General features: G+C 44.3%; 1 pseudogene and 1 gene segment (V, D, J or C); one reads left to right on the forward strand and one right to left on the reverse strand.

Moving 5' to 3' along the window:
- The window catches only part of LOC103346599 (immunoglobulin heavy variable 3-23-like), a 213,529-nt gene that overhangs the window by 153,553 nt on the left and 33,038 nt on the right, over positions 1-26,938 (reverse strand).
- Positions 17,970-18,576, forward strand: LOC100349297 (immunoglobulin heavy variable 3-23-like; annotated as a pseudogene).

Below are 26,938 nucleotides of genomic sequence, written 5' to 3' on the forward strand. Positions count from 1 at the left end.
AATTAGCAACTCAGGAAACCCCAGAAAGTATGCAAACACATGGAGACTGAACAACATGCTCCTGAATGAACACTGGGTCATTCAAGAAATCAAAAGAGAAATCAAAAACTTTCTGGAAGTAAATGAAGACAACAACACAACATATCAAAACTTATGGGATACAGCAAAAGCAGTATTGAGAGGCAAATTTATAGCAATAGGTGCCTATATCAAGAAATTGGAAAGGTACCAAATAAATGAGCTTTCAGCGCACCTCAAGGACCTAGAAAAACTGCAGCAAACCAAACCCAAATCTAGTAGGAGAAGAGAAATAATTAAAACCAGAGAAGAAATTAACAGGATTGAATCCAAAAAAATTACAAAAAATCAGCCAAGCGAGAAGCTGGTTTTTTGAAAAAATAAACAAAATTGACACCCCATTGGCCCAACTAACTAAAAAAAGAAGAGAAAAGACCCAAATCAATAAAATCAGAGATGAAAAAGGAAACGTAACAACAGACACCACAGAAATAAAAAGAATCATCAGAAATTACTACAAGGACCTGTATGCCAGAAAACAGGAAAACCTATCAGAAATGGATAGATTCCTGGACACATGCAACCTACCTAAATTGAACCAGGAAGACATAGAAAACCTAAATAGACCCATAACTGAAACAGAAATTGAAACAGTAATAAAGGCCCTCCCAACAAAGAAAAGCCCAGGACCGGATGGATTCACTGCTGAATTCTACCAGACATTTAAAGAAGAACTAATCCCATTTCTTCTCAAACTATTCAGAACAATCGAAGAAGAGGGAATCCTCCCAAATTCTTTCTATGAAGCCAGCATCACCTTAATCCCTAAGCCAGAGAAAGATGCAGCACTGAAAGAAAATTACAGACCAATATCCCTGATGAACATAGATGCAAAAATCCTCAATAAAATTCTGGCCAATAGAATAGAACAACACATCAGGAAAATCATCCACCCAGACCAAGTGGGATTCATCCCTGGTATGCAGGGATGGTTCAACATTCGCAAATCAATCAATGTGATTCACCACATTAACAGACTGCAGAAGAAAAACCATATGGTTATCTCAATTGATGCAGAGAAAGCATTTGATAAAATTCAACACCCTTTCATGATGAAAACTCTAAGCAAATTGGGTATAGAAGGAACATTCCTCAATATAATCAAAGCAATTTATAAAAAACCCACAGCCAGCATCCTATTGAATGGGGAAAAGTTGGAAGCATTTCCACTGAAATCTGGCACCAGGCAGGGATGCCCACTCTCACCACTGCTATTTAACATAGTTCTGGAAGTTTTAGCCAGAGCCATCAGACAAGAAAAAGAAATCAAAGGAATACAAATCAAGAAGGAAGAAGTCAAACTATCCCTCTTTGCAGACGATATGATTCTGTACTTAGAGGATCCAAAGAACTCTACTAAGAGACTATTGGAACTCATAGAGGAGTTTGGCAAAGTGTCAGGATATAAAATCAATGCACAAAAATCAACAGCCTTTGTATACACAAGCAATGCCATGAATGAGAAAGAACTGCTAAGATCAATCCCATTCACAATAGCTACAAAAACAATCAAATACCTTGGAATAAACTTAACCAAGGACGTTAAAGATCTCTACGATGAAAATTACAAAACCTTAAAGAAAGAAATAGAAGAGGATACCAAAAAATGGAAAAATCTTCCATGCTCATGGATTGGAAGAATCAACATCATCAAAATGTCCATTCTCCCAAAAGCAATTTATAGATTCAATGCAATCCCAATCAAGATACCAAAGACATTCTTCGCAGATCTAGAAAAAATGATGCTGAAATTCATATGGAGGCACAAGAGACCTCGAATAGCTAAAGCAATCTTGTACAACAAAAACAAAGCCGGAGGCATCACAATACCAGACTTCAGGACATACTACAGGGCAGTTGTAATCAAAACAGCATGGTACTGGTACAGAAACAGATGGATAGACCAATGGAACAGAATTGAAACACCAGAAATCAATCCAAACATCTACAGCCAACTTATATTTGATCAAGGATCTAAAACTAATTCCTGGAGCAAGGACAGTCTATTCAATAAATGGTGCTGGGAAAACTGGATTTCCACGTGCAGAAGCATGAAGCAAGACCCCTACCTTACACCTTACACAAAAATCCACTCAACGTGGATTAAAGACCTAAATCTACATCCTGACACCATTAAGTTATTAGAGAACATTGGAGAAACCCTTCAAGATATTGGCACAGCCAAAGAATTTCTGGAAAAGACCCGGGAGGCACAGACAGTCAAAGCCAAAATCAACTATTGGGATTGCATCAAATTGAGAAGTTTCTGTACTGCAAAAGAAACAGTCAGGAGAGTGAAGAGACAACCGACAGAATGGGAAAAAATATTTGCAAACTATGCAACAGATAAAGGGTTAATAACCAGAATCTACAAAGAGATCAAGAAACTCCACAAAAACAAAACCAACAACCCAATTAAGAGATGGGCCAAGGACTTCAATAGACATTTTTCAAAAGAGGAAATCCAAATGGCCAACAGGCACATGAAAAAATGTTCAAGGTCACTAGCAATCAGGGAAATGCAAATCAAAACCACAATGAGGTTTCACCTCACCCCGGTTAGAATGGCTCACATTCAGAAATCTACCAACAACAGATGCTGGCGAGGATGTGGGGAAAAAGGGACACTAACCCACTGTTGGTGGGAATGCAAACTGGTCAAGCCACTATGGAAATCAGTCTGGAGATTCCTCAGAAACCTGAAGATAACCCTACCATACAACCCAGCCATCCCACTCCTTGGAATTTACCCAAAGGAGTTTAAATTGATAAACAAAAAAGAGGTCTACACCCTAATGTTTATCGCAGCACAATTCACAATAGCCAAGACCTGGAACCAACCTAAATGCCCATCAACGGTAGACTGGATAAAGAAATTATGGGATATGTATTCTTTAGAATACTATGCCGCAGTAAGAAACAACGAAATCCAGTCATTTGCAACAAAATGGAGGAAACTGGAACACATCATGCTGAGTGAAGTAAGCCAGTCCCAAAGGGACAAATACCATATGTTCTCCCTGATCGGTGACAACTGACTGAACACCAAAAAGGAAACCTCCTGAAGTGAAATGGACACTATGAGAAATGGTGACTTGATCAGCATAGCCCTGACTGTTAATGAACAACTTAATACATTATCCCTCTTAGTATTTTTTTTGTCTGTTCTACTTAATATGACTGGTTTAATTCTGTAATTAATACACACTTATTCTTAAGCGTTGAAATTTAACTGAAATGTGTTCCCTGTTAAACATAAGAGTGGGAATAAGAGAGGGAAGAGATGTATAATTTGGGACATGCTCAAGCTGACCTGCCCCAAATGGTAGAGTTAGAAACATACCAGGGGATTCCAATTCAATCCCATCAAGGTGGCATGTGCCAATGCCATTTCCCTAGTCCAAGAGATCAATTTCAGTTCACAGTTGATCATAATGAAAGGACTAAGAGTCAAAGGGAGCACATAAACAAGTCTAGTACCTGCTAATACTAACCGATAGAATAAATAAAGGGGAGAGTGATCCAACATGGGAAGTGAGATACTCAGCAGACTCATAGAATGGCAGATGTCCTAAACAGCACTCTGGCCTCAGAATCAGCCCTAAAGGCATTCGGATCTGGCTGAAAAGCCCATGAGAGTATTTCAGGCATGGAAAGCCAAGACACTCTGGCAAAAAGATCTCTGTGAGTGAGATCACAGTGGAAAGAACAGGTCTTCAAAGAAGGAGGTACCTTTCTCTGAAGGGAGGAGAGAACCTCCACTTTGAATATGACCTTGTCTAAACAAGATAAGAGTCGGAGAACTCAGAGGGCTTCCATAGCCTTGGAAACTCATGACTGGAGCATAGGGAGATTACTGATGCCATAGACAGGAGTGTCAATTGGTAAAGTCAACAACAGGAGTCACTGTGCACTTACTCCTCATGTAGGATCTCTGTCCTTAATGTGCTGTTCATTGAGATTTAATGCTATAACGAGTACTCAAACAGTATATTTCACTTTGTGTTTCTATGGGGGTGCAAACTGTTGAAATCTTTACTTAATGCATACTAAACTGATCTTCTGTAAAAAAAAAAAAAGAAAGAAATTATCAATTCCCAACTTGTCTCTCACTGGGATTAAACATGACAATAGGTCTGATCTGATTTCATCATCATTTAAAAAAATCATCTATTATTTTTCACTTTATGTTTCAGTGTGGGAGCAAACTGTTGAAATCCTTACATAATGTATACTAAGCTGATCTTCTGTATATTAAGATAATCAAAAATGAATCTTGATGTGAATGGAAGGGGAGAGGGAGTGGGAAAGGGGAGGGTTGCGGGTGGGAGGGACGGTATGGGGGGGAAGCCATTGTAATCCATAAGTCGTACTTTGGAAATTTATATTCATTAAATAACAGTTAAAAAAATAAAGAAACAGAAAAAAAGGGGATGGGAGAGGGAGCAGGAGATGGGAGGGTTGCGGGAGGGAGGGAAGTTATGAGGAGGAAAAGCCACTGTGATCCAAAAGCAGTACTTTGGAAATTTATATTTAATAAATAAAAGTTAAAAAATTAAAAAATAAAAAAGATTTAAATATTTTAAATAATATTGTTACATGGACATCATGCATGCTGTTCCTATATTTCCTCCAAGGTTTTAAAAGATGTTGAAACTGCTCGTGCAATTTTTTAGAAAAGATTTATTTATTTACTGAAAGTCAGTGTTACACAGAGACAGGGAAAGACACAGAGACAAGTCTTCCATCTGCTGGTTCATCCCCCAGATGACAGTGACACCAGGAGACAGGAGTTTCTTCGGGGTCTCCCACGTGGGTGCAGGGGCCAAATACTAGGACCATGCTTTTCTGCTCTCCCAGGTGCATCAGCAAGAGATGATTGGAAGTGCCACAGCTGGAACAGGAACACACAGCACTATGGGGTGCAGGCATCATAGGCAGTTGATTCACCTGCTGCACCACAGTGATGCTTTCTCCATTTCTGCGCATTTGTTCTCAGTGTACAAATGCAGCACTGATGTTTCCTAAATGGCACCTAGTGGTGGAGTATATTATTCTCCATCATTTCGTGCATGGGCTCTCAGCCCTGAGCTTGGCAGTTTGTTTTTGTTAGAACTTCCCTCTTCATGATATTCCCTCGCTGCCACCCAGACCTAGTGCCCACATCAGGGAACACACAATACCAACTTCTTATCCTGCATGTGAGGTTCCACACATGAGACACAAGAGGCACCCGTTGTTCTTGCCCTGGCTGATGTCACTAGGCACAAAGACCTATATCAAAAAAAGATATCCTGAAATCATAACTGTACAGAATCATGGAAAGAATCATATGTTCTGTGTCGTTACCTGTGCTACTAAACACCAGAGGACACTGTGCTCTGCCAGGAACCTGTCCTATCTGAAGTGCACAACCCCATGCCTGCTATACAGGGGCAGCACATGCAAATAGGGCCTCCCTCTGCCCATGAAAACCAGCCCAGCCCTCACCCTGCAGCTCTGGCACAGGAGCTCCAGCCCCAGAACTCCCAGGTGTCCACTCAGTGAGTGCACTCAACACAGACGCTCACCATGGAGACAGGGCTGCGCTGGCTTCTCCTGGTCGCTGTGCTCAAAGGTAATGATGGGGAACGCGGGGCATTGAGTCTGGGAGAGGACGTGAGTGAGAGACACAGAGAGTGTGCGTGACAGTGTCCTGACCAGGACGTCTGTGTTTGCAGGTGTCCAGTGCCAGAAGCAGCTGAAGGAGTCCGGGGGAGGCCTGGTCCAGGCTGGGGGATCCCTGAAACTCTCCTGCAAAGCCTCTGGATTCAACTTCAGTAGCAATGCAATGAGCTGGGTCCACCAGGCTCCAGGGAAGGGGCTGGAATGGATCACATGTATTGATAGTTACGGTAGCACAAACTACGCGAGCTGGGTGAATGGCCGATTCACCATCTCCAGCGACAACGCCCAGAACATGGTGGATCTTGAAATGAACAGTCTGACAGCAGCGGACATGGCCACCTATTTCGGTGCCAGAGACACAGTGAGGGACCCTCAGGCTGAGTCCAGACACAAACCTCTGCAGGAGCGCGCGGCTCCACCAGGGGGCGCACAAGAAGCACTGAATATATATTCTGGTAATGGGTAGGTGCAGAGGGACAATAAGCCCTGGTTTCCTGTTGGGAATTGGGGTTTCCTCTCCTCTAACGCATTTGAAGAAATGGTTCTACTCTTACGATTCTGTCCCTGCCACTTACTTCTCTGACGGATAGAAACTTTGAATAGAAGGAAGAAGTCCTACGTGACTATTTCGGGTTCGTGATTGACAACTGTCCTCACCGCGATCAGATATCATGGGGATCTGTGAGGACCTCGTGAGTCTTTTCCAGTCTAACTCGTGCTGGTGTCCTCAGGGCACTGCCGACTCTAGGACAATTTTACTTTTCCCTTTATATCCTGGAGACAGCTGAGCCAGGGTCTCTGGTCTGTTAAACCTCAACTATTTCCCTCTCTTCCTGTCAAAGTAGCCTGTGTGCGGAACTGAACTGACATTTTATTTTAAACTGTGGGTGATCCACACTCACTTTCCACAGAATGTGGCCACCTTTAATCCTGGAACAGTCTGTGGTCCCTGTGTGAACGTCACAGCACTCAGGAATGTACTGCAGCTCAGCTGTGTCTCAGGCTGAGCTTCTGCAGGCACCTGGGAAGCCTACAGGGACTTCCTCATCCTCTAGGTCCTGGGACCCTCCTGGGGGGCTCCCTGCCTGGACTCAGGAGGGAAATGCACTGGACATCAGCAGTCAAGGTCATCACTGAATGGAAAGTGTTGGGTGTGCACTTCTAGTTGATCTGATTCTGTTGAGTGTTGTGGGATTCCCTGCACCTGCTGTGGTTCAGGGAGAGCAGAAAGTGGGACATACAGTGGCTGTGCACTCTGGGGCTGGAGTCCACATCACGGGGAGCTGTGTCTGTGCCTCCAGCATGATGACCAGTGTCCTGAGGCTGAATCACAGCTGCAGGAAGAGCCAGTCCAAGAGATCATGTGTCCAGAGTCCCTGCTCTTCACTCCATGTCTATGCTGACTGGGGTCATCAATGCATTTGGAGACTTCCATCAGTATTAGAGAGGGAGACACCCAGGCTGCATATCAGAGTGATGGACACAGCCCATTTGCACACTTTCCCAGACTAGTAACTGACAGTGCACCCTGGAAGACAGTAGATGATGGATGTGTTATGAGGCCCCATCACCAAGGTGGGAACACTGATGCAGTTCCAAGCTCCTGGGTTCCAGCTGCCAAGCTTGAGTCCACTGGAATTTATTTATCATCTCCATAAAATATTGGAAAATACTGGAAAACACTACACCAGTATTCAGAGTGTTGAATCTCCATTTTTGATCATTTAATCATTTCCTTTACGTAAGTGTTTGATATATAATACCAAAACATGGACATATGAGGTACAATGATATGTGTTGAAAAATGAATGTATCAAATTGAGTGGAGTTACGAAGTCAGACTTATTCACATGCTCATCAGAAAACCACGTTTCCATGGTAGAATGTCAGTTGTCTCCTGTTTTGGAATTCCGTAGACACAATATTCCCTTCACTGCTGTGACCATGCTGTACAGTAGATCCTCAGTGTGTGGATCCTGTTGGACTGGAACTCTGACCTTGCTCCAGCATCTCCTCTGTTCCTCCCTTGCTCAGACGTTGGTCTTCACCATTGTACTTCCTGCCTCTGTGACTTCATCCTTTTATCCCATGTATCCAGCATCAAATATTATTTGTCTTCTTGTCCTGCATGGTTAGCAGAGTGTACTTACCCTGACACATTATCCTTGGACATTATTCTCCAGGATCATCCGAGTTGTCCAAAGTACAGAATTTCCTCATCTTTACTGCCATATAAACTTCCTGTTAAATATAATTTTGCCCATTTGTTCCATTGTGGATTCTTTCTTCATGAATATTTCACTGGATTATATGTGTGAACTCTTGTGAATGACGCTGCATTAGTTGAACATGGAAGAGCAGAGGTGTTTGCCACATTGATTGCGGTTCCCCTGGACACCTCCCTGGGATTTCATATTCCTTCTACCCAGAAATGGTGTTTGAAGATCTTGTGAAAATTCTATTTCTCAGTTTTTGATGATTTTCCATAATAGATTTACTTGTTTACCTGACTTCGATCTTGTACCAGAGTTATCATCTCTAGCTTCCTCCACATGGATTGTCAGTTCTGGATTGTAGGATAATACTCATTCTAACAGGAAGGATGGGATGTCTCATTGTGCATCTATTATGGACATGCATGATGGGCCCAATATATCATTTTATATGTTGCCTTTATATCTTTTTAAAAAAGTTAAAGATACTATTTCACTTATTTTGATATTTGTATTTACATATTTTTTCAAAAAGTCAAAGAGACTGAGACTGACAGTGATCTTCTAATTCCTGGTCACTTCCCAGATGGCTACAAAAGCTTCATCTTGGTTAGGTGACAGCCATGTGCTTGGAATTCTGTCCAGGTGTCCACATGGCAGTACTTGGAACTTCACCTACTGCCTCCCAGAAGGGCTTAGGCAGGAATCTGACACTGGAACCAAAACAGGACACAGCACTCAGCATCCTGACACGGGAGGCAGGAATCCCTCAGGTTCACTCCAGTGCTGCTCCTGTCACCACCTTATCATCACTCCATTTAAGGAATTAATTTCTTCCCTTGGGATCAGTGGCTTGAGTTCACTCAACATTTGGAAATAGGCTCCTAACCATATGTATAATTAATGTTTCATTTATTTTAAGTATTTATTTTATTTGAAAGGCAGTGTTATAGCAAGAGAGAAAGCTATCAACAGATGGAGAGTGAAGTTTCCATTCACTGCTTTTCTTCCTGAATGGCTGCAAAGGCTGGGATGGCTGAGCCTGAAGCCAGGAGCCTGGAACTTCCCCCAGTTTCCCACAGGGCTGGAAGGAGACAAACACTTGGGTCATGGTACACAGTGATCACCATTGCACTTCCTGCCTCTGTGAGTTAAAGCTTGTGGACTGCATGTATAACTAATGTCACATACTATGTGTCAACATCTACCTGCATTATTTCTGTTAGCATATTATGCTCAAGGCTGACCCATGATTTCCTAACGACCGAACAACCTCCTTCTTAACACTGAATAATATTCCATGTCAAATGTAACAGACTGCATTCACTGTTTTAGGCACATTTCACTTTATTGTAGACTGAACTATTGTGAACAAAGCTGCATTACCTGAACCCAGGACTGCAGGTGAATTGTGACACAGTGACTTTTATCCAGTGCTTGAGCAGAACTCAGAGTCATGGTTACTAGACACAGGGAAGAGGGGGAACACAGGGCAGCTGATACCAGGGCACAAAGCACTCACAGGAAGGAATAATTCTGCCCACACCACAGTGGGCTGATTCAGTTCACCACAACCCACGACAGATACCATGAATAATGAGAACTGAGGCCTCCAGGCCCCTCCAACTCAGAGTGTAGGAAAGGAGGTGGAAATGTGAATGACAATGAGTTGATCTGTGCCATTTCTACAACACACAGATTCCAATAGCACACAAACCCCACTAGCAAGCACAGTGTTCTGTGTTCATGACGAGTGTTAAATAAGGCAATGGATGAATAAGGAAACAAAACATAGTTAACCTAAAAAGAATCCACTTGCAGTCTTTTATCTGTTTAAAAGTGGGAGGCAGGCATTAGGACAAAATTGGCAAAGTCCCCACTAGGGACACCCATGTTCCCATCAGAATGAATCATTCAGCCACACGACTTCCCACACTTTCTCTGATAATGCATTTTGGAAAACTGTAGATGACACTACAAGTGAATGAGCCCCTACCACTGACGTGGGAAACAAAGTTGCAGTTTTGGGCTCCAGGTTTTAGAAAGGCAAAGTCCTCGGTGTTGTAGGCACTTGGGATGTCTGGGGCTGTCAATCAAAGGTGGAAATCTCCCTTTGTCACCTTTTCTGTCCATCTCTACATTTCTCTTTCTCTCACCCCTTCTCTCACTATCACTATTCCAATGTTATTCAAATAGTTAAAAATGAACCAATGGTTATTTTAAAAATGAAGGACATGCTAACACTGGATTATTAAGGATACACACATATTAAAATGAAACAAGGTCATTGCCTTCAATTGTTTAAACAACAATGATAATGTAAAGATTTATATGATCTGAATCCTATCATAGCCATCAACCTACACCACAGGACACCACATCTGCCCTGGGCACTGTCCTGTCTGAGGCGTCTGACCCCATGCCTGCTATCTAGCGGCAGCACACGAAAACAGGGCCTCCCTCTGCCCATGAAAACCAGCACAGGCCTCACCCTGCAGATTTGGCACAGGAGCTCCAGCCCCAGGACTCCCAGGTGTCCACTCAGTGAGCGCACCCAACACAGACGCTCACCATGGAGACTGGGCTGCGCTGGCTTCTCCTGGTCGCTGTGCTCAAAGGTAATGATGGGGAATGCGGGGCACTGAGTCTGGGAGAGGACGTGAGTGAGAGACACAGAGAGTGTGAGTGACAGTGTCCTGACCAGGACGTCTGTGTTTGCAGGTGTCCAGTGTCAGCAGCTAGAGGAGTCCGGGGAGGCCTAGTCCAGCCTGGAGAATCCCTGAAACTCATCTGGAAAGCCTCTGGATTCACCTTCAGTAGCTACTGGATTTGCTGGGTCCACCATGCTCAGGGAAGGGCCCGGAGTGGATCGGATGCATTTATCCTGATCATGGTAGCACAGACTACGTGAGCTCGGTGAATGACAGATTCACCATCTCCAGCAACAACGCCCAGAACACGGTAGATCTGAAAATGAACAGTCTGACAGCCGCGGACACGGCAACCTATTTCTGTGCCAGAGACACAGTGAGGGGCCCTCAGGCTGAGCCCAGACACAAACCTCCCTGCAGGGGCGCGCGGCTCCACCAGGGGGCGCACAACACACACTGAGCAGACTCAACCCGTGCCCAGATGCAGTGGGAGGTGAATCGCTGATTCCTTCAGGAAATTTGGGTTTGCTGTAACCGTTTCCTACGTTCCAATTCTTGATGGATGATTCTGTCCCTAACACCGATCACTGAGCAGAAGTTTTGGTATCATGGTAAGACGTCACATGAAGAAAATGGAGTCGTTTTGAAGGAATGATTGACATCTCTGGGGTCCCCAGCATCTGAGACCTGAGTGAGCTCTGGGTACCCGGGAAGGCTTTTCGGGGTCTGAGTCTCTGGAGTGTGCCCCGTGGTATTCTCTGATGACGTCATCTGGGACCCTGCTGAGAGCCCAGGGGCAGTGTAGAGCTGGTCAGGGGCTATGGATGCTGCAGTGTTTCACATCCATTCCCTCCCCTCCTGCATAGCTGGGCCACAGAGAGGCAGAGCTGACCCCGTGGTCTTGTTCCCTGGGGCTCCCATGTCCATTCTCTGCAGCTGTGCCCTCGTCTCCCTTCACTTCTTCACCCTGAACTCACAGGTTGAGGTCCACGTGGTCCAAACCACAGGTCAGGGATTAACCTGCAGCTCAGGGGTGGCTCAGGCTGTGGCTCCTAGAAATCCTGCTTGCTCTTCCTCACTCACATCTCCTGGGATCCCCGGACCTGCTCTCATTTACAAGCAGAGGTGGCCGTTGGTAGTGCAAGGGGTCAGACTCATGGAAAACACTGGGTGTGGAGAGGTCTTGTTCCCCACACTCTGCTGGCCTTGTCTCCATCTCAGGGAGACCAGCAGGTGGGACAGCCCAGTGACGTCTGCACTAGAGTCCAGGTGGTTCTGGACTGTGTCCTTGCGAGTCCAGCAGGATATTCCAACCCTGGAGCTGCATCCCTGCTGCCTGAGGCGCCTGCCCCAGAGACTGTTTGTCCAGAGACCCCGACTCCTTCCTCCAACACAAAATAGTCCTCGTTTTCATCTTCCAATATGTGTGCTGTTTCAAATCCTGGATGAGACACCCAATCCTGGACTCTGCTCTGGCCTTGGAAACAGCAGAAGGTGGCCCAAGTTCCTGTGCCCCTGCTCCCTCATGGGAGAACCTGAAGAACCTCCTGGCTCCGGGATTCAGATTGGCCCATCTCTGCCCTGGTGCCCAGCTGTGTATAGAAGCAGCAGATGGAGGACCACTTTCTCTCTCTCTGCATCTGCCACTCTGTATTTCTGCCTTTCAAATAAATAACCAAGTCTTTAAAAGAATACAAAAGAGAAAAATCAGTCCTTGCTTTCTCTCAACTTCATAATCACCAGGAGTAAACAAATTTTCTTCTGTCATTCACCAGAATAACAGCATCAACCCCATGTGTTTGCAAAATGTTTCCTGCAAAATTGCAATTGTTCTCTCATGTAGGATTCTTACAGAACCTAAGCAATTCCCTCAGCTGATATAGAGATGACGATTTCTGAGTGGCTCTGTCTAATTCTGTAAACACAGCTGAGTCTCTGTTTCAGGTAGGAACAGAGCATTGGCTAGTGTGTGGCTCTTCGATTGTTTTATTCCACCTGTTGATTCCATAATGGAGTACCCCAGAAAGGAGGTGTATGGAGCAAAAAGGTTTATTGTGCTCACAGCTATAAGGGTGCAAGTCCAGGATCAGACAGTGAGAATGTTGTGCCATCAGGCTTCCTAATATTGTGAACATCATGCAGTCATCAGGCATCCTAATATTGTGAACAGGGATGGGAGAGACCCCATCCCCACACAGGACGTCAGACGAGACCAGGGCTGACTCTAGCAGCACTGTGCTCTGTGCTGAAGCTGGGGACCCAGGAGATCTACTGTGATCTCCTCCATAGAAGATTCCCCAGAAATGAACAAATCCCACTAGGCCTCACTCGCAGAGCTCCCCCCACTTCTCCTGTGGTCATCTTGGGAGCTCACCTAAAACACACACCTCAGCCACTAGCAGATCAGAGAGGTTTGCTTCTACACCAATTGTAGGCCTGATGACACAGAACCTGTCATTCAGGATGAAGAAGCTAATTGTCTATCATAGTTATTTGAGACTGCAGAAGACTTGGGACCAGTTCTAAACACACAATTTTTTATTTATATTTATAACAGCTGATACAGACGGTTCATTTGATTTTTACAGCTCTTATCCAGCGCTTACAGAGATTTCCTTTTTATTTCTTTGGGATACAGGCTATTCATCATACATATGGTTTGTAAATAGTTACTTCCCTTGTGTGTAGGCTGCTCACTTCTCATCGGTCCACTTACAGTGCAGAAGCTCTGTAGTCTATGCAGCATCATCTGAAAATGTTTTCTTACATTGCATGAACTTTGGGGATCTAAAAGAAAAATCAAGGCCAGACTACTATCAGGGAGATTTTGCCCTATGTTTCCTTCTAGTAGCTGTACAATGGACTTTGCATCTGATGTCAGATCCTGGTTGTTCAATGCTTCTTATGTAAACATCAAGACCATGCACCCCCTGTCAGTGCTGTTACGTTGGGGTGAGGACAAACCACATCCACCCCCACAGGCTGCTCCCAGCATTCCGTGTGGTTCTGTTAGGGGCACTGGGGACCTCAGCTTCCTCCATGAGGCCCTGACATTGAATCTACTCATGGTGGGAGTCGTCACTGGATGCACTCCCCAGAGGCGACACCATTCCACATCTCCCAGGCACCTGTGCTAGTTTTACTCAGTGGTGGTCAGTGTGGGGGTTGCCGGGGGCAAGGAGACCTGATCAGACCTCCTGACTCTGTTCTCCTGCAGGCATTGGGTCCCAGCAGTGTGGCCCTTCCACCTGTCCTTACCCTCCTGCACAGCAGAGCCCATCCCTCCACGAGGTCCTCTCCGTCTGCTGCTGGACCCTGTCCCCGACTGTCACTTCCCCACGTGTCATGGTTCTCCTCCCCAGTCCTCAGCTTTGGGGATGGACCCATCCCCTGAAGATGCAGACTTCTGTGTCTTGGGGGATCAGTGCTGGCACAGTGTCTGGGGTGGACTCTGCTCACGAACATTTTCTACAGGATCCCACCAGGACATTGGTCATGATGGTTTCCTCCTGCAGGTGAATCACTTTCCTACTCAGTGGACACAGAGGAGCAGGGTCTGGGGTATTGAGGCTGAGGATGCTGTTCCTGCAGAGCCGTGAGCAGAGCCAGCACTGCTTGGTGTGTGTGTGTGTGGTCGCTCCAACTAAGCAGCTGAAGGCTGAATGTTAGGTGGAACTTACCCTCCATACTTGATGCACGGAGTCTCCCATCATGCATGTAGGGATCTCACCACCCAGTGATCCCACTGAGAGGGGCTCTAGGGAGGGGAGAAGGCCATGAGGGTTGCTGCCTGCATGTAGGGAATACGACCTCTAGAGAGACCCTTCAGTAACTCAAGTTTTAACTTTCAGTTATTCCCATATGAGGCAAAGAAAAAGAGAGAGAGACACTCCCATGCACTTCACTTTCCCAAGTGTCACTCTGGCCAGCTCTGCTTCCCAGCCTCACCCAGTTTCCGGACAACAATCTGGCACATCCACAAGAGTGACAGGGCCCAAATGTCCTCCCATAAACTTCTGATTCCTGGGGCTGCAGGAGCAGGAAAGTGGTATTGGGAGCCAGTGACACACATGAGACACAGGCTCTCCTTTGGTGGATGAACGCATCTTAAACAGTGCAAATTTTAATGTTTTATTTCCTGTATTTCCATGAAATTTGATAACACAGTTAAGACTGATATACTCACAGTTGTGTCAAATATGATATACCTACACTATTTTACTTTGAATTTTATTCTTATCAGATTTTCAGACCCCTATCTTACACCTTACACAAAATCCACTCAACATAGAATAAAGGTGTAAATCTATGACCCTACAATATCCAATTATTAGAGAACATTTGGGAAATGCTGCAAGACATTGGAATAGGCAAAGAGTTCTTGGAAAAGAACTCAGGGGCATAGGCAGTCAAAACCAAATCTAATAAATAGGATTACATCCAATTGAGAAGTCTCTGTACAGCAAAAAAAAAAAAAAAAAAAAACCCTCAGGAAAGTAAAGAGGCATCTTACATAATGGGAGATATTATTTGTAAGCTATGCAATTGATACAGATTAATAACCAGAATCTACAAAGTGATTAAGAAACTCCACAACAACATAACAAATAACCCAGTTAAGAGATGGGCCAAGAACTTACACATTTTTCAAAAGAGGAAGTCCAAGTGGCCAACAGACACATGAAAAAATGTTCAGGATAACTAGCTGTCAGGGAAATGCAAATCCAAACTACAATGTGGTTTCACTTCACCCCAGCCAGAACAGCTTCATACAGAAATCAACAAACAACAAATGCTGATGAGGATGTGTGGAAAAAGGTGCCCTAATCCACTGTTGGTAGGAATGCAAACTGGTAAAGCCACCATGGAAGACAGTATAGAGATACCTCAAGACTCTGAATATAGACCTACTATATGATCCATGAACCCCACTCCTGGGAATTTACCCAGGGGAAATGAATTCACTACCCAAAGTAAGTTATCTGTACCTCCGTGTTTATTGCAACCAATTCAAAATAACTAAGAAATGGAATCAACCTAAATGCCCATCAACCAAAAACTGGATAAAGAAATTATGGGATATTTATACCTGGAATAATACACAGTGGTAAAAACAATGAAATCCAGTTATTTGCAACACAATGGATGAATCAAGAAAAGCTCATACTTGGTGAAATAAGCCAGTCCCAAAGGGACAAATACCACATGTTCTTCCTGATAGGTGAGAACTAACAGAGAACCTAAAAGGAAATCTAGAGAAGTGAAATAGATACTTTAAGAATGGATAACTAGAACTGCCCTTGTCTTAACTGTCGAGGAACAGGTTTTTTGGTGTGTTTTTTTTTTTTTTTTTTTTGGTTTTTGGTTATTTTTCTTCCTACTATTTTTTTAACTTTTACTTAACATAGAGTCAATCATACGTGCATAAAGTCAATTGAAAATTGATCCCAGTAAAAAAAAGGATGGAAATAAGCATGGGAGGAGGAATTTGGTAACTGCAAAGCTGTATAGTTCTGCATACTTTCCTACAGACTTACTTCTGAGGGTGCAGTTTAAAAACATGAGTGGGACTCCAAGTCCCAATAGCTTAGTGGTAAAAACGTCATCATAATTGTTAAAGTGATCATATTAAGTGTTAACATGAAGATTTAGATAGGATAAATTGAAAGTGATCATATAAATAGGATCAATGCCTGGTAATAATATAAATAGAATTATAAAGGAGAGAAAGTTCCAACATGGGAAGAAGTCCACACAGCAGACTCATTGAATGGCAATCGCTTTAAGTAACACTCTGACCTGATAATCAGCCCTTAAGTCAACCTAGTCTGGCTGAAAAGCCATGATAGCATTTCAGGCATGGAAATCTAAGACACTGTGGCAAAAATGTTCTGCCTAAAGGATCTCTGTAAGTGAGAACCCAGGGGAAAGAAGTGGCCTCAAAGAAGAAGGTACTTTTCTCTAAAGCGAGAAGCAAATTTCCACTTTACTTATGGTCTTGTCCAAATACTGACAGTTTGTGGACTCAGAAGGCTTCCATAGCCTAAGCAGCTCATGTCAAGAGTCTCAGGTGGTCACTGACATCATATGTAAGAGTGTTTATTGTTAAATTAACAACAGGTCTCACTGTGCACTAACTCCCCATGCAGGACCTCCATCCTCAATGAGTTCTATTATGAGAGTTAACTGTAAAATCAGTTCTCAAACAGTTCTTGTATTTGTGTGTGTGTGTGTGTGTGTGTTTAAATCTTTACATAGTATAGAGTTGGTCTTCTGTGTACAAAGTTAATTGAAAATAAATCTTAATGGAGAATGGGAATGGCAAGTTGAGAGGAGGAGGGGTGAGAGAGTGGATGGGAGGGTGGGAATGCTGGGAAGAATCACTATATTCCTAAAGTTCTATGTGTGAAATTTGTATTCCTTAAAAAATAAATTTTTAAAAATTAAAATACAACACTATTGTTATTTTCCTAAATATTCTCCAAGATTTTAAAAGATTTGTTGATACTACATATGGAATATTTAAGAAAAAGTTTTATTATTTATTGAAAGTCAGTGTTACACAGAGACAGGGAAAGACACAGAGACAAGTTCTTCCATCTGCTGGTTCATCCCCCAGATGACAGTGACACCAGGAGACAGGAGTTTCTTCGGGGTCTCCCACGTGGGTGCAGGGGCCAAATATTAGGACCATGCTTTTCTGCTCTCCCAGGTGCATCAGCAAGAGACGATTGGAAGTGCCGCAGCTGGAACAGGAACACACAGCACTATGGGATGCAGGCATCATAGGCAGTGGATTCACCTGCTGCACCACAGTGAAGCTTTCTCCATTTCTGCGCATTCATTCTCAGTGTACAAATGCAGCACCAATGTTTCATAAATGGCACCTAGTGGTGGAGTATATTATCCATCATTTCTTGCACGTGCTGTGAGCCCTGCAGTTGGCAGTTTGTTACTGCTAGAACTTTCCCCCTTTCACGACATTCCATCATGGCCACCAGGACCCAGTGCTTACATCAAGGAACACACAACACCAACTTCTTATCCTGCGTGTGAGCTTCCACACATGAGAAACACAAGAGGCACCCAACCTTCATGCCCTGGCTGATGTCACTAGGCACAATGACCTGCATCAAAACAAAGATGTCCTGAAATCATAAATGTACAGAATCATGGGAAGAATCATATGTTCTGTGTCGTTACCTGTGCTACCAAACACCAGGGGACACTGTGCTCTGCCAGAAACCTGTGCTCTCTGAAGTGCACAACCCCATGCCTGCTATACAGGGGCAGCACATGCAAATAGGGCCTCCCTCTGCCCATGAAAACCTGCCCAGCCCTCACCCTGCAGCTCTGGAACAGGAGCTCCAGCCCCAGCACTCCTAGGTGTCCACTCAGTGATCACACTCAACACAGACGCTCACCATGGAGACAGGGCTGCGCTGGCTTCTCCTGGTCGCTGTGCTCAAAGGTAATGATGGAGAACACGGGGCACCGAGTCTGGGAGAGGACGTGAGTGAGAAACACAGAGAGTGTGAGTGACAGTGTCCTGACCAGGACGTCTGTGTTTGCAGGTGTCCAGTGTCAGGAGCAGCTGAAGGAGTCCGGAGGGGGTCTGGTCCAGCCGGAGGATCCCTGAAACTCTCCTGCAAAGCCTCTGGAGTCTACTTCAGTAGCTACGGCATGAGCTGGGTCTGCCAGGCTCCAGGGAAGGGGCTGGAGTGGATCGCATACATTTATCTTGGTTTGGTATCACAAACTATGCGAACTCCGTGAAGACCCGATACACCATCTCCAGCGACAACACCCAGAACACGGTGTTTCTGCAAATGAACAGTCTGACAGACGAGGACACAGCCATCTATTTCTGTGTCAGAGACACAGTGAGGGACCCTCAGGCTGAGCCCGGACACAAACCTCCCTGCAGGGACGCACGGTTCCACCAGGGAGTGCACACGATGCATTAAGCTCAGAATATGGTCCTGCACAGGTGCAGAGGGAAATTAAGCCCTGGTTACCTGTCAGGGAATTGGGGTTTCCTCTCCTACAGTTCTGAGGGAAGACTGCTACTTTTATGATTCTGTCCCCGCCACTGACTTCACTGACATAGAGAAGTTTGATGTGACAGGATGAAGTCCTATATGAACAAATTCAGGTTCGTGAACGATGACAGTGGTGACCAGGGTCAGAGATGTGGGACTCTCTGAGGACCTCGTGAGTGTATTCAAGTCTGACTCAGGACAGTGCCCTCAAACACTGCCGACTTTAGGACAATTTTAGTTTTCCCTTAAAACTCAGGGAGAGCTGAGCCAGAGACTTGATTTGTTAACCTCAGTTATATGTCATCAAACTGCTCCTGACAGAGTAGCCTGTGTGCTAAAATGAACCAACCATCTTATTTTAAAAGGTGGCTGTTCCACAGGTTCCACAGTCTTTGTACCCGATCTCCATTTTTCCTTTAATCCTGAAACAGTCTGTGGTCCCTGTGTGAACGTCACAGCACTCAGGAATGTACTTGCAGCTCAGCTGTGTCTCAGGCTGAGCTTCTGTAGGCACCTGGGAAGCCTACAGGGACTTCCTCATCCTCTAGGTCATGGGACCCTCCTGTGGGCTCCCTGCATGAACTCAGGAGGGAAATGCACTGGACAATAGCAGTCAAGGTCATTACTGAATGGAAAGTGTTGGGTGTGCACTTCCAGCTGATCTGGTTCTGCTCCAGTGTCGTGGGACCCCTGCACCTGCTGTGGTTCAGCAGAGCAGAAAGTGGGACACACAGTGGCTGTGTACTCTGGGGCTGGAGTCCACATCACGGGGAGCTGTGTCTGTGCCTCCAGCATGATGACCATTGTCCTGAGGCTGAATCACAGCTGCAGGAAGAGCCAGTCCCAGCGACCATGTGTCCAGAGTCCCTGCTCTTCACTCCGTGTCTATGCTCACTGGCGTCATCAATCCATTTGCAGTCTTAGATCAGTTTTAGAGAGGGAGACACCCAACCTGCATATCAGAGTCCTGGACAGAGCCCATTTACACATTTCCCACACTTGTACTGACAATGCACCCTGGAAGACAGTAGGTGATGATTCAGTTTTAGAGAACAGAATTTTCACTATTTGCCATTCTTCCCTTTCCTGTCATGACTGTTTGATGAATAATAAGTGAATATAGACATATGAGGTACAATGATATGTGTTGAAAAATGAATGTATCAAATTGAGTGGAATTATGAAGTCAGAGTTATTGACATGCTCATCGCAAAACGCACTGTCGCTCCCCCACTTGCAGAGGAACGACACCGGACCCTGCGCTGTTGTCTTTTCCCGGCCCTTCCTGGGTTTGCTGCCGCTCCCCCCTGCTTCCAGGAAGGAGCAGCACACCGCCGGCTGGCTCTCTCAGGGGTTGCTCAGATGTTCCTCCTGCATGTTGTCTCTCTCTCCTCCTTTATAGTCCTCTTCCACCAATCCCAACTCTGCTGGCGTTCTCTCCCCATGCGCTGAGCACGCTGCTCTCCTCCAATCAGGAGCGGGATCAGCTTCTGCAGCTTGTTAGTCGAATTGGTGAGGCAGCTGTGTGGTAGTTGTTTATTCTGTCTCAGCGCCATATGGTGGGAGATCAGATGCATAGAATTAGTCTTAGCAGTTCCAGTAATTTAGTCTAGTCTCGGTTGCTCCTCACACACACGTCTCATGTAGAATGGCATCTGTCTCCTGTTTTGGAATTCTGTAGATACAATATTCCCTTAACTGCTGTCACCATGCTGTACAGCAGATCCCTCAACGTGTGGATCCTGCCGGCCTGAAGCTCTGTCCTTGCTACTCTTTACTGCAATATAAACTTCCTGTTAAAGCATAACCCTTTCCACTTGTCCTATTATCCATTCCATCTTCAATGCAAATTTCACTGGATTATATGTGTGAGCTCTCGTGAATTATGCTGCATTAATTGTACATGGAACTGCAGAGGTGTTTGCCACAGTAGCTGTGGATCCCCTGGGCACCTCCCTGGGATTTCATGTTTCTTCTACCAGGCAACAGTGTTTGAGGATCCTGTGATAATTGTATTTCTCAGCTTTTGATGTTTTCCATGGAAGCTTTACTAACTTACCTGACTCCAGCCTTGTACCAGGGTTATCTTCTCTCTCTTCCTGCACAAGACTTGTCAGCTCTGGTATGTCTGATGATATTCAGTCTACCAGTAGGGGTGGGCTGTCTCGTTGTGCTTCTAACATGGACATGCATGATGATCTCAGATTTAAAGCAGTTTTATACGTTTGCCTTTGTATATTTTCTTCAAAAAATTACAGATATACTTTTACCTCTTTTAAAACTTGTATGTGTTTATTTGTCCAAAAATACAAAACAACAGAGACTGACAGACAGTGATCTACTGAATCCTGGGTAACTTCCCAGATGCCCATAAAAGCTGGATTCGGTCAGATCACAGCCAGGTGCATGATTTCAGTGCAGGTCTCACACATGGGATTAACTCAGACTTCTCGTACTGCCTCCCAGAGTGCACATTGGCAAGAGTCTGAAATAGACCCAAAATTCGGACATAAACCTAAGCATCCTGAAACGGGAGGCAGGAATCCCACGTGATACCTTCAAGGCCAGTCCTGTCACCCACCTTATCAGTAACTACATTTTTTTTAGACAGGCAGAGTTAGACAGTGAGAGAGAGAGAGACAGAGAGAAAGGTCTTCCCTCCATTGGTTCACCCCGCAAATGGCCGCTACAGCCAGCGTGCTGTGCCAATCTGAAGCCAGGAGCCAGGCGCCTCCTCCCAGTCTCTCATGCGGGTGTAGGGCCCAAGTTCTTGGGCCATCCTACAATGTCTTCCCGGGCTACAGCAGAGAGCTGGACTGGAAGAGGAGCAACCGGGACAGAATCTGACACTCCGACCGGGACTAGAACCCGGAGTGCCGGAACAGCAGGTGGAGGAGTAGCCTAGTGAGCTGCATCGCCGGCCAATCAGTCACTACATTTTAAACGATTGATTTCTTCCCTTGTGATTCAGTTGTAAGATGTCATTCAACATTTGGATCTAGGCTCCTAAGCATATGTGTAAGTATCTGTCTTTTACTTTAAATATCTTTTATTTCAAAGGCAGTTTATAGCAAGAGAGAAACACCCAAAGAGATGAAGAGAGAATCTTCCATCCACTGGTTTCCTTCCTGAATGGCTGCAAAGGCTGGAAATGGCTGAGGCTGAAGCCAGGACCCAGGAACATTCTCTAGGTTTCCCACATGGCTTGAAGGGGACAAACACTTGGGTCATCATTGACCCAGGTCCATTAGCAGGGAGCTGGATTTGAAGTGGAGCAAGCAGAATCTGAACCCATGCTCCTGTGTGATGCATGCATAGTAGGTATGGCAGCTTAACCTGCAGCGCCACAACATTGGCCCCCATGGGTGTGATCGGAAAATACTTTCTGCCCAACTGCAGGTGACTCCTGGTTCTTCAATCACTCTCTTTGTTACACAGGAGCTCTGTAGTTGGATCCATTATCTTTTGCCTATTTTCGCTTGGTTGCCTGTACTTTGGAGATTATCAAAATGTCATTGCCCAAACCAATGTCAGCTTGCTTTTGTCCAGTGTTTTCAAACCAATGTCAGCTTGCTTTTGTCCAGTGTTTTCTTCTAGACCTTTACAGTCTCAGGTCTTGCTTTTTAGGTATTTTTCAAGCTCACTCTGTTTCTGTATCTGGTGTGAGATGACCACATAATTGAATTATTTTCAAGTGCATTCAAGTTTCCCCAACCCCATGTATGACAGAATACCCATCCCCCATTCTGTGTGTGGCACCATGCATGCAATCAGTTTTCTGAGAATGTGTTTTTTTTATTTCTAGGCTTCTGTTGTGCTCCACAGCTGTGGGTGTCTATGTTATCTCAGCACCAGGTCTGATTTCAGCTTAGCTAGGATGAAGCCTCCTGCTTTGCTATTTTTCTCAAGACTGTTCAGTCATCATTACCCTGAAATTTTCTTGTGAATTCCAGAATTTTATTCCTCTTCCTGTGAAGAATACAGGGTGTTTGACAGGAAATACATTGAATCTGTGAATCACATGGTAGCTTGGCTATTTTAGCAAGATCATTTTTTCATACCACAACTATGTCATTAAAATGTACAGGTAATCTTCAGATTCCTTTTCACTTTTTATTTATTTTTATTTTTATTTTTATTTTTTGACATGCAGAGTGGACAGTGAGAGAGAGAGAGAGACAGAGAGAAAGGTCTTCCTTTGCCGTTGGCTCACCCTCCAATGGCCACCTTGTCAGGCGTGCTGTGGCCAGCACACTGTGCTGATCCAATGGCAGGAGCCAGGTGCATCTCCTGGTCTCCCATGGGGTGCAGGGCCCAAGCACTTGGGCCATCCTCCACTGTACTCCCTGGAAACAGCAGAAAGCTGGCCTGGAAGAGGGGCAACCGGGACAGAATCCGGTGCCCTGACTGGGAATAGTTCCCGGTGTGTCGGCGCTGCAAGACAGAGGATTGGCCTAGTGAGCCACGGTGCCGGCTAAGACCCCTATCTTACACCTTATACAAAAATCCACTCAACAAGGATTAAAGATAAACACCTATGATCCCACACCATCCAATTAGTAGAGAACATTAGGGAAGCCCTCAAGACACTGGCACACGTTAAGAGTTCTTGGAAAAGACCTCAGAGACATAGGAAGTCAAAGCCAAAATTAATAAATGGGATTAGATCAAATTGGGAAGTCTCTGTGTGGTAAAAGAAAAACTCAGGCAAGTGAAGAGGCATCTGACAGAATGTGCAAAATTATTTGCAAGCTACGCAACGGATATGGATTAATAACCAGAATTTACAAAGAGATGAAGAAATTCCAAAAACAAAACAAACAACCCAGTTAAGAGATGGGCCAAGGACTTACACATTTTTCAAAAGAGGAAGTCCAAATGGCCAACACAGACACATGAAAAAATGTTCAGCTTCACTAGCTGTCTGAGAAATGCAAATCAAACCACAAGGAGGTTTCACAAGCCGGCGCCGTGGCTCAATAGGCTAATCCTCCACCTTGCGGCGCCGGCACACCGGGTTCTAGTCCCGGTTGGGGCGCCGGATTCTGTCCCGGTTGCCCCTCTTCCAGGCCAGCTCTCTGCTATGGCCAGGGAGTGCAGTGGAGGATGGCCCAGGTGCTTGGGCCCTGCACCCCATGGGAGACCAGGAAAAGCACCTGGCTCCTGGCTCCTGCCAGGATCAGCGCGGTGCGCCGGCTGCAGCGGCGGCCATTGGAGGGTGAACCAACGGCAAAGGAAGATCTTTCTCTCTCTGTCTCTCTCTCACTGTCCACTCTGCCTGTCAAAAAAAAAAAAAAAAAAAAAAAAAAAAAAAAAAAAAAAAAAAAAAAAAAAAAGGAGGTTTCACATCACCCCAGCTAAAATGGCTTCATACGGAAATCAACAAACATCAAATGCTGGCGAGGTTGTGGGGAAAGGTGCCTGAATCCACTGTTGGTGGGAATGCAAACTGGTAAAGCCACTATGGAAGACACTATGGAGATATCTCAAAAATCTGAATATATAGTCCTATCTTATATGACCCAGGAATCCCCCTCCTGGGAACTTACCCAAGGGAAATGAATTCACTACACACAAGAGATACCTGTACCTCCATGCTTATTGCAGCTCTATTCACAATAGCTAAGATATGGATTCAACCTAAATGCTCATCAACCAACAACTGGATAAAGAAATTATGGGATGTGTACACTATGGAATACTACACAGTGGTAAAAACAGTAATATCCGGTTATTCGCAACACAATGCATGAATCTGGAAAAGATCATACTTTGAGAAAAAGGCCAGTACCCCGGGGACAAATACCACATGTTCTTCCTGATAGGTGAGACCTAATAGAGCACCCAAAAGGAAACCTAGGTAAGTGAAATTGACACTTCGAGAAGGGAAGACTTGAGCTGCCCTTCTCTTGACTGTCGAGGGGCAGTTTTTTGTTTGTTTGTTTTTTGTTTGTTTGTTTATTTTTCTTCCTACTATTTGTTGAAGAACTTATGTAACATTCAGTCCATCGTATGCTCATACAGTCAATTGAAAATTGATCTCAGTAAAAAATAGGAATGGGAGTAAGAGCAGGAGGAGGAATTTTTTAACTGTAAAGTGCATACATTCCTATGGACTTACTTCTTTTTTTTTATCTTTTATTTAATGAATATAAATTTCCAAAGGACGACTCATGAGTTACAATGGCTTTCCCCCCCATTCCGTCCCTCCCACCCACAACCCTCCCCTTTCCCACTCCCTCTCCCCTTCCATTCACATCAAGATTCATTTTTGATTATCTTAATATACAGAAGATCAGCTTAGTATACCTTAAGTAAGGATTTCAACTGTTTGTTCCCACACAGAAACATAAAGTGAAAAATAATAGATGATTTTTTTTAAATCATGATGAAATCAGATCAGACCTATTGTCATGTTTAATCCCAGTGAGAGTCAAGTTGGGAATTGATAATTTCTTATTTTTTTTTTTTACAGAAGATCAGTTTAGTGTACATTAAGTAAAGATTTCAATCGTTTGCACCCCCATAGAAACACAAAGCGAAATACACTGTTTGAGTACTCGTTATAGCATTAAGCCTCAGTGTACAGCACATTAAGGACAGAGATCCTACATGAGGAGTAAGTGCACAGTGACTCCTGTTGTTGACTTTACAAATTGACACTCCTGTTTATGGCATCAATAATCTCCCTATTCACCAGTCATGAGTTTCCAAGGCTATGGAAGCCCCTTGAGTTCTCCGACTCTTATCTTGTTTAGACAAGGTCATAGTCAAAGTGGAGGTTCTCTCCTCCCTTCAGAGAAAGGCACCTCCCTCTTTGAAGACCTGTTCTTTCCACTGGGATCTCACTCACAGAGATCTTTTTGCCAGAGTGCCTTGGCTTTCCATGCCTGAAATACTCTCATGGGCTTTTCAGCCAGATCCGAATGACTTTAGGGCTGATTCTGAGGCCAGAGTGCTATTTAGGACATCCGCCATTCTATGAGTCTGCTGAGTATCTCACTTCCTATGTTGGATCACTCTCCCCTTTATTTATTCTATCGGTTAGTGTTAGCAGATACTAGACTTGTTTATGTGATCCCTTTAAATCCCAATCCTATCATTATGATAAATTATGAACTAAAACTGATCACTTTGACTAGTGAGATGGCATTGGTACATGCCACCTTGATCAGATTGAATTGGAATCCCCTGGCACGTTTCTAAATCTACCGTTTGAAGCAAGTCTGATTGAGCATGAGCCAAACTGTACATCTCCTCCCTCTCTTATTCCCACTCTCATATTTAACAGGGATCACTTTTCAATCAAATTTAAACACCTAAGAATAATTGTGTGTTAATTAAATACGTCAACCAATAGTATTAGTAGAACAAAAAAAATACTAAAAGGGATAAAATATTAAGTTGTTCCTCGACAGTCAGGACAAGGGCTGATCAAGTCGCTGTTTCTCATAGTGTCCATTTCACTTCAACAGGTTCCCTTTTTGGTGCTTGGTTAGTCATCACCAATCAGGGAGAACATATGATATTTGTCCCTTTGGGACTGGCTTATTTCACTCAGCACGATCTTTTCCAGATCCCTCCATTTTGTTGCAAATGACCAGATTTCATTTTTTTTTACTGCTGTATAGTATTCTAAAGAGTACATTTCCCATAATTTCTTTATCCAGTCTACTGTTGATGGGCATTTAGGTTGGTTCCAGGTCTTAGCTATTGTGAATTGAGCTGCAATAAACATTGAGGTGCAGACAGCTCTTTTATTTGCCAATTTAATTTCCTCTGGGTGAATTCCAAGGAGTGGGATGGCTGGGTTGTATGGTAGGGTTATATTCAGGTTCTGAGGAATCTCCAAACTGACTTCCTTAGTGGCTTTACTAGTTTGCATTCCCACCAACAGTGGGTTAGTGTCCATTTTTCCCCACAACCTCGCCAGCATCTGTTGTTGGTAGATTTCTGTATGTGAGGATTCTATCCAGAGTGAGTTGAAACCTCACTGTGGTTTTGATTTGCATTTCCCTGATGGCTAGTGATCCTGATCATTTTTTCATGTGTCTGTTGGCCATTGGGATTTCCTCTTTTGAAAAATGTCTGTTGAGGTCCTTGGCCCATCTCTTAAGTGGGTTGTTTGTTTTGTTGTTGTGGAGTTTCTTGATCTCTTTTTAGATTCTGGTTATTAATCCTTTATCTGTTGCATGGTTTGCAAATACTTTTCCCATTCTTTTGGTTGCTTCTTCACTTTCCTGTTTTTTTGTTTTTTGTTTTTTTGTTTTTTTTTGTTTTTGTTTTT

This window comes from Oryctolagus cuniculus, chromosome 20 (genome assembly GCF_964237555.1).
Source record: "Oryctolagus cuniculus chromosome 20, mOryCun1.1, whole genome shotgun sequence".
In the NCBI taxonomy this organism is placed as follows: Eukaryota; Metazoa; Chordata; class Mammalia; order Lagomorpha; family Leporidae; genus Oryctolagus; species Oryctolagus cuniculus.